The 9,541-nt window shown below is 38.4% G+C and overlaps 1 pseudogene; it reads left to right on the forward strand.

Annotated features, from left to right (window-relative positions):
- Positions 1-4,368: 4,368 nt before the first annotated feature.
- Positions 4,369-4,851, forward strand: LOC109446893 (small ribosomal subunit protein uS12 pseudogene; annotated as a pseudogene).
- Positions 4,852-9,541: the final 4,690 nt, after the last annotated feature.

Genomic DNA, 9,541 nt, shown 5'->3' on the forward strand with positions numbered 1-9,541 from the left:
GTGGTTTTGATTTGCATTTCCCTGATGATTAATGATGTGGAGCATCTTTTCATGTACCTGTTGGCCACCTGTATGTCTTCTTTGGAAAAATGTCTGTTCAAATGCCCATTTTTTAACTGAATTGTTTTTCTTGCTATTGAATTGTATGAGTTCCTTATGTTTTTTGGATATTAACCCCTTATCAGATATATGATTTACAAATATTTTCTCCCTTTCTGTAGGTTGCCAATGAAGCTGTCTTCAGCTGGCCTCCCAGTACTGTCTCCTTACTTTCCCTCCTGCTGTCTTGAGCTGTTTAAGTCGTTTTTCTGGCACATAAGTGTCTCAGGAAGAAAGTTTGGTGCCTAAGGAAATATTCGGCCAATTATAAAGCCTTCCATACTTTTAATTTCTATTATGTTCTTCCCTATATTGGTCTCTACCTCATATCTGCTGTCTCCCATGGCACATTTTATGCAAAGAGCACTGAAGAGGACTGTTAGGGCAGTTAACTCCACCACTTTCGCTCTCCCAACTTCTTTTCAGGTTTCAGAGACCTCACTTGTAAAACTGGGATATTAATATCATAGGGGGCAAAAATCCCAGAATGCATGGCACATATATACTCATATTTAGTAAGTTTGAATAGTTGGGACATGCCACTGGATCCAGGGCCACGTTGTGATTTTTGTGAGCCCTAGGCAGTTTTGTCTTCATGGACCCCTTCCTCCATAAAAATATATTAAAACTTGTATTCGGTTGGTGCAAAAGTAATTGAGGTTTAAAAGGTTAAAAATTGCAAAAACCGCAATTACTTTTGCACCAACCTAATATTTTATGACTGTGTTGTTATAATGATAAGCATATTAATAATATAAATTAAAAATTTTTTCTTGACCTAGGAGTTCATTTATTTTTCTTCTGATGTTAAAGGAATTACAACATTTTCATGGGCCCCTAAAAGTATTGTGGGCCATCAGCATTGAGCCTGGTAGATAAGACAGCCCCACCTGCACACAAAATCTCTACCATTGTATCACACTTTGCTCTCTCCTCTCCATCCTGGACAGTTTTTGTTGTTCCTCCCTTCTTGTCTCTTCTCTTCCTTTCTTGCTGATTTTTTCACTGGATATAAATTGCCTCTTCCCCTTCTCTTGAACCTCTCTTAGGTTCTCCAACTCTGGTGAGTCAAGGCACACTTGCCAGCAGACATACAGTTTAAAGAATTAAAAGTATCTAAAACTGACCCGGGAAAGTGGAGGATGATTCAAGTTCAGTCCAGGCTGCTGTCCTCCAGCATTTCTGGAGATACTTCTAAGTGGGTCAGAACCATTTCTAAGTGAAAAGGTACATATGCAGGCACATATATGGAAAGGTTTCTGGAATTGTGTGCACCAAATTTTGAGGATTTTTCTTTTAGGTTGTAGGCTTTGGGTGATTTCTCTCTTTCTTCTTGGGGATTTCTATATTTCTTGCATTTTTTAAATAAGCATGATTTTTAATAGAAAGAATAAAATATTAAAACTTAATTTTAATAAGGATCAATTACACTATTTTTCTAGAACAGACGCTGACCCAGATTCTATTTACCCATTCCAGAACAGTTCCTCGGTCTCCAAAGCACACCTCACTAAATCCATGGCCTCAGACAGTCCCTTTCCAGGAAGAGTCTGGGCTTGGCCACATGACTTACTTTTGCCAGTGGGATAATAGCAAATATGCTGCAAGTATGGGTTTAAATGACTGTTTTCTTGAAACTATGTTTTGGGTTGGAGATTAAGGCACATCTTCAAGAAGACTTTCATGTTTCTCTTAGTCAACACAATCACCGAAAGACAGAGAGAGAAGTTGTTTGCATTTTTCTTTAACACATTTTTCATTTGCTATCATCTAAAGTGGAAAAGAACTTCTCTAAGTGCTTAAGTAATTAAAAGGGAGTTGTTAATATGTTGAGACACAATAAGTTGAATATTTTTCTCAGTGGGTGGCCTTCCAAATAAACACACACACGTTCTCATCTAGCCAACCATATGGTCCTCATTTTCTATATCTATTTCTATCTATGTTAACTCAAGAATTCTACCACTGTAAGACGGCTGACTAACCTTTTGCCCCTGTTCCTGTCTCGTATTAAACAGACAGCTTAGCTTGAAACATTTCTTGGGTGCTGTTGTCTTCAGTTTTCCTCACATAGGAAAAAGAGGTTCAAGGCTAAATTACTTAGTAAAAAATTACATTCGCATTATTTTTTTCTTTTAAGGTGTTCCTCTATCTCTGTGTTGTCTAAATTCTTTTCCTTTTGTATTTCATTTATTTAAGGCCATAATCCTACTGTCTCCTTTGCCACCAAGAAAGTAAAAAAAAAAAGGATCCGGAATGATTTTAGCACATGAAGAATCAGAAACAGTAAACAATCAAGCAAACAAGAGAGCCCACCATGGGCCTTACATCCCACTAGACATGACGGGAAGTTTTAAGTGGTTCCTGGCAAATCCGAGAAGTCTGCTGCCTGGGTGTCCACAAGCTCTCCAGTCTCAGGGTGGGTGGGACTGTGGAGAACTGGATAATACGAGCTCAGGCTGAAAGGGCAGCTGCTACTCAGCTCCAGCCAACTGTTGCCATGTGGGAATGTAGGCCCAATCTTGCCAGGTCAGCTAGTTTTTCCCAACAAGCTAGAAATCAAGATTTTTGCATGAAATCTCTGTTAAAAAAGTTGTCAACTAACTCAAATTTTTAAAAAATGCTATGTAGGCCAACAAATGTGCGGGCCAAATCAAATAAGTCTATAGGCCTGATCTGGCCTGTAGTCTGCCAGTTTGCACCTTCTGTTTTACAGTTTAAACTCTCTCAGAACTTTAAAATGCTTACCTCTCAAAATGACTTGGTGACAATTATAATGATCTATGTACATTTTATGCAGAAAAATACCTTGGCTAAGGTTGCTTGTACGTAAATTCTAAACAATAAAACCTGCCACTCCAATCATTTACTACTACCGGGCAAAATAACTACTTGACAGCATTTTTCACTTCTAAATAATTATTTTGATAGCATGTATTAGTTTGGTGCAAAAGTAATTGCGGTTTAAAAGGTTAAAAATAATTGCAAAAACCAGAATTACTTTTGCACCAACCTAATAGATTCACCCTAAATTATGTATGTATCAAACTTAACATATTTTCCAGGATCGAGTCTGTATCATCATTCCCTCTACACACACACGTAACATACTATGCCATAACAAAAATGACCTTTATAGAAGATTATTTTGGTTTCCTGCAAAATTGTTACTGCTAGAAATACCAAGCGGTTGCAAAGGTTGTGGAGAAATTGGAACCCTTGCACACTGATGGTGGAAATGTAGAATGGTATAGCCACTATGGAAAACAATATGATGGTTCCTCAAAAAATCAAAAATAGAATTACCATGTGATCCAGCAATTCCACTTCTAAATATATATATATATATATATATATATATATATATATATATATATATATACATACACACACACACACACACACACACACACACACATCCAAAAGAATTGAAAGCAGAGTCTTAAAGAGATTTTTGTATGCCCAGGTTCATAGCAGCATTATTCACAATAGCCAAAAAGTGGAAACCAAAGTGACCACTGACACATGAATGGACAAACAAAATGTGGTATATACACACAATGGAATATTATTCAGTCTTAAAAAGGAAGAAAATTCTGACACGTGCTATAAAACATGGATGCATCTTGAGGATATTATGATAAGCGAAATAAGCCAGTCATAAACAGACAAATACTGTATGATTTCACTTATATGAAGAGTCAAATTCATAGAAACAGAAAAGTAGAATGGTGGTTGCCAGGTGCTGAGAGAGGCTCATGAGAGAAGTTGTTGTTTAATGGATGTATTAATCAGGGTTCTTCAGAGAAACAGAAGTAGTAAGATATTTAGATACATAGAGAGAGATTTATTTGAAGGAATTGGCTCATGTGATTATGGAGGCTGGCAAGTCCAAATGCTGCATGACTGGTAACCCAGGGAAGAGACAGTGCTGAAGGCTGTCTGCTGACATAATTCTCTTTTACTTGGAATAGGTCAATCTTTTATTCTATTCAGGCCATCAACTGATTGGATGATTCCCACTCCCATTACTGAGGACTATCTGCTTTAATCAAAAATCTACCAATTTAAATGTAAATCTCATCCAAAAACACTCACAGAAACATCCAGAATAAAGTTTGACCAAATATCTGTGGCCTGGACAAGTTGACATAAAATTAACCATCACAATGGGTATAGAGTTCCAGTTTTATAAGATGAAAGGTTCTAGAGATCGGTTGTAAATCAATGTGAATATACTTAACGCCACTGAACTTCACACTGAAAACAATGGTTAAGGTGGTAAATTTTATGTTATGTGTATTTTACCACAATGTTAAAAAAGAGTCTTGGGCCTGCAGCACCACCAGCAGGATAGGCAAGCGTCAAGGTCTTTGTGCTGCCAGGAAGCTCCACAGCCACCAACAAGACCAAAAGTGGCATGATAAGCAATACAAGAAAGCCCATGAAGACCACTTCATGTGGAAAGGGAATTTTGCTGGAAAAAAATTCAGGGTTGAAGCCAAACAGCCAAATTCTGCCATTAGGAAGTGTGTCAGGGTCCAGCTGATCAAAAACAGCAAGAAGCTCACAGCTTTCTTACCCAAGGATGGTTGCTTGGACTTGGTAGAAGAAAACAATGAAGTTCTGGTGGCTGGATTTGGTTGCAAAGGTCATGCTACTGGTGACATTCCTGGAGTCCACTTTAAGGTTGTCAGAATAACCGACGTCTCTCTCTTGGCCTTAGGCAAGAAGAAAAGACCAAGATCATAAGTTTTGATGATGCATACATGGTAGTAATGAACTTTTATATACCCCCAAAGGTATATTAGAGAGAGAAATTTCCTTTCACTAATTACCAAAATAAATCTTTCCTAAGGGACATTAGGGTGCAAACTGAATTATATCCTAATTTTAGGTTTTGCAAATGACCCAAAAAATGTTCTTCTTAAAGCAAACTTCTATAAAAGTTGAAAGAGAAAAAAAAAGTTAAAAGACTAAGTTATTATATCTTAAAAAAGCTATTTCTGGGGGAAGTCCAGATGACATAATCCAGAGAGATTGCTTCCTGGGAACATAATTTTCCTCAGGTATAGAGGACAGAGTTAGAGAAATAGAAGCTAATATGTTCCTTTGATTGTTTCTCTCAAATAACAACTTTTCAACTGCTAATAAAGAGCAGTCAATTCATGGCTAATCATATGCAAATGGCTATAATTTTAGTATTTTGGTGAACATTGCTATGTATGTACACAGGAGGTAGACTTTGATCTATAGGCTAACCAAATCCGTGTTTCCAATGCATTTCAAGTAGATTTTCTGGAATTTTACACTCATACTTGAGGATTTTTCATAAGGTAAGTGAAGTATCATTAAATGACTATTATGTTAATCTTAACTTGAAGACTCAGATCATTCACTCAGGTTTCTGTATTCTAAAGTCTTCTAAGTACAAGTTTCTAAAACTCAAACTTAACAAATGTAACAAAAGAATCCCTTCTTTGACCCCACTATAATTCAGCCATTAGTTTATCCCACTAACAAGATTATGAGTAATAATAGCTCTCATCCTAATGCTGAGGGTCAAAGTGTGATGATGGTACAAAAATAACTACCAATTATAATTTAAAAAGGCAATATAAATGCTAAATTCCATCGGAAAGATCAATTTAGCTTTTTTGCATTTTATTAACGATTTCTGTAATGACTTCCCCCCATGAAATTAGAGAATTAAATAAAGGAGATAATTATTGCCAAGATAAAAAGTGAGCATTCCTTCTCCATTAGAAGGTAACCCCTCCATAAGCCTTTCAGTCTCCAATAAAAGCTCTCACTCTTTGAGTAGCTCCTTTAAGCCGAAGTAGAGCAAGTCTAATAAAGTGATGACACAGGTGCTGGCTGAAATGCTGAGCTCAGCCATTGCAATTTCAGATTTTTAAGTATCCCTATTTTGAAAAGGAATTTATTATTATTTTCTTTCATTTTTACTTGACTTTTTTTTTCTAAATCCTCAACTACAAATATAAACTTGGCAAATGAGTGAATCATGACTATGAAGGAAATCTCGAAAGGCCATGTAGCCTATTTCTCTGCTTCTGAGTAAAAACAAACTTTAAACTTAGGTCTACTGTGGGGACAGAGCCAGGAGTGCAGTTTCCAGGCTCTTGGCCTCACATAGAAAGCTGCTGGCTCAGGTAGTAAATGGCCATCAACTGTGATTGCATGGCCATCAGCTGTGGCTAATTGGCCGTCAGCTGTAACCAGTGAGCCACTGGCCACTAACATAACTGCTGTGGCTACGCTAGCAGAAAATGGGGGCTAGCAAGAAGATGGTGCTGAGTTAGCAAGCGGGGGAGTGAGGGTTGCAGACCCTATGGCTCCTGCTTCCTGTGTCTCCAACCCAGCCGCCAGAGAGAATATAGTGGTATGACTCCCCTACCTATGGCTCCGTGGGTGTTCCTTTTTGGCCTCACCACATCCTGCGTTCTTGTGTGGGGAGCGGGAGCAGAGGCCCCGCAGGCCACCCTGCGTGACATCTACCTTTCAAAATGTGTCTCTACCGAAGGCTTTTCCTTAACTGTCCCCCCACTAGGTTAGGTTTCTCTAGTGTACACTTTCACACCATTTGCTATTTCTCCTTCAAAGCACTTACCACAGATGGACCCAAATCATTACAGCAGGTCCTTAACTAACGTCCTTTCCGTTCAATGTCCTCTCCTGAAAACGTTGAGGAGAAAAAAGAAATCCAACATCCCTCGGGGCCACGCTCTGCGCGGAGTATGCGCAGTTCTCCCCACCTCTACCCGGGTTTTCTCTGGGGACGCCGGTTTCCTCCCACATCCCAAAAATGTGCAGGTGAGGTGAACTGCTTTGTCTACATCGTCCCAGTCTGGGTGCGTGTGGGTGTGAGTGCGGGTGGCCCCACCGTGGAAGGGACGCCTCTCCCAGGTGCGGCCCCGCGTTGCTCCCTGAGCTGCCAGGAGAGGCTCCGGCCACCGCGACCCTGAACTGAAAGAAGCAGGTCAGAAATCATTATCTTACTTGTTTTTATTCATCTTTCTTAAATGTATGTATAGCTCACATTTATTTCCATGTTTAATATTAGAAGTAGTTTGGGTCTTTATTTAGAAGTTTGGGGATGTTTGTGTGACCAGAAATATGCTGTGGGAACTTACCTCTTGTTGATACAATTAGCACGTGGTAAAATTGATTTCCTTATACATGGGTTCAATTGAAATCGCAGTTTCCGAGAACCTATCCATGACGTTAAATGAGGGCTTGCTGTACTTAAAAGACTCAGTTTAAGATGGCTGACTAACCTCACACATTCACCTCTCTTCCCCACGCCCCCCAAAAAGTCCTACTGAGATAATGAAATATAGCAATACAAATAAATCCATGGCAGGAAGGGTACCAATAGAGCAGAACAGTATGGAATTTCTAGAAGATTTAATCCAGGTAGGAGAAAACTAATGGAGGCAAGCACCCAGAAACCCCACGTAAGTGAAAGGGGAGACTTCTAAACAAAATTTCCCAGTAGAGAATGGGAATAAGCCCCGATCAGAAGTAAATAGGGCCAGTAGAAAACTGAGTCAGAGAGGCAGCTGGCTTGTAACTAAGGGCCTGAGAAATACACGCATCAGCTTGCAACTCTCAGAGCCACTCACTGAGCCTCCGCCCTGGGGTAAAACCATGAATACATTTTTAAATAGCCAAAGAAAATTAGAATTCTGATGAGGTGGGCCCCCACTGTAAGCACTGGGACTAGAGAAGATAGGCAGTAGCCCCTATAAGTGACAACTACTTTGAGGGACACAGAACACTTCCACACAGAAGAAAAGGTACCCAGCCACACTAAATAAGAAAAACAAAAAACGGAAAAAACGCTCATTTGACTACACTCAATGCCCCTGGCCCTCCTTTCCCTGCTAATCATCACAGCTGGCTCCTATAAAAGGAATCTGTACTCACTGCCAGAAGATCAAACATCTTCAAATACACATCAGCCAATATAGATCTTTTCTACAAATATAAACAGATAATTTAAAACTGCCAAACACTGGAATAAAACCAAATTGTTTCATTTTGTTACGTTATTTCATTTTACTAGATTAACCTCTGACAAAATAATTAATACAGGAAATGGAGACAATTTTTAAAGCATATGATTTTTATCATAAGAGAAATTAAGAGAGCATTGCACCCATTAAAACAGAATAGGCTACTGTGGAAAAGAATAACAGTTCTTGGAATTAAAAATTGATTTTCTAAATTTAAAACATTTGAACTTTTTAAATAATAAAAATGAGATTTTCCATGACTACTAAAGATGTTGAGCATCTTTTCATGTTTTTTTACCATTTATAGCTCCATTTCTGTAAGTTGCCTATTTATATTTTTTCCTCTTAGGTATATGCAATTTTTATTGATTTGTGAGTGCTCTTTGTATATTTTGTATATTTATATGTTGCTTGAAATATATGGGGCATTTTCTCTTAACCTCATACTTATCCTTTAACTGTCTTTAAGCATCTTTCAACATTCAGGAATTAAACATTTTATAGAAGTCATCTGCAATTATTTTTCTAATAGCTTGTGGACTTTAATTTTACTTAGGAATGTCTTCTTCGACCCTAATATAATCACAGAACTTCTTCTGGTATAACTATAATTATTAAAAACATCTAATCTCTCTAAACATTTTACAGTTTCCTAATCTGTAAAAATAAAAATAATATCTTCCTTACAGGGTTGTTGTGAGAGTGAATGAGAAAACACATGTAAAATATCTGGAACACACAGGCACCTAAAATATGCTTAGCTGTGGTAGCCTTTTTGTGGAGTTAAGAAAATTCTGAGCAATGAAATAATGGGAACCTGCCAAGATCAAATACATGCAATTATACAACCTCTGCGTCTTTGATTCAGGGCAACTAGACTAAACAGTCTTTCCTTCACCTTCATTATACCGTGTTTCCCCGAAAATAAGACCTAGCCAGACAATCAGCTCTAATGCGTCTTTTGGAGCAAAAATTAATATAAGACCCGGTCTTGTAGTAAAATAATACCGGGTCTTACATAATATAATATAAGACTGGGTCTTATGGGGAAACACGGTAGAAAAGGTTTTCCTTTTCCACAACTTTATGTTAAACAAGTATACCAGATGCCTTGAAAATAGCTTACCATCCACCCTGTTGAGTGAGGAAGATTGGTAGGTGTTTAGGATTTGACTTTGTCATTTCCTTCTTTTCCGCCTCCTTCTTGACCTGTCATAGGGTATCTATGGCTTTGTCTTCCGCTCTCCTCACCTTGTCATTTTTACCCCGCCCTTGCTTTGAATCTGTCAGTCCAAATGCCATGTCCCTAAAGGCTGGGACACTGATGGACGTGTCACCAGTGAAGGATCCAGGATTGCCAAACTAAACGGGGAAGAAGGAGCACTTTTGATACTTCCCTGTCC

The sequence above is a fragment of the Rhinolophus sinicus genome, chromosome 15, assembly GCF_057876585.1.
Source record: "Rhinolophus sinicus isolate RSI-liver-muscle chromosome 15, RSI-T2T, whole genome shotgun sequence".
Classification (NCBI taxonomy): Eukaryota; Metazoa; Chordata; class Mammalia; order Chiroptera; family Rhinolophidae; genus Rhinolophus; species Rhinolophus sinicus.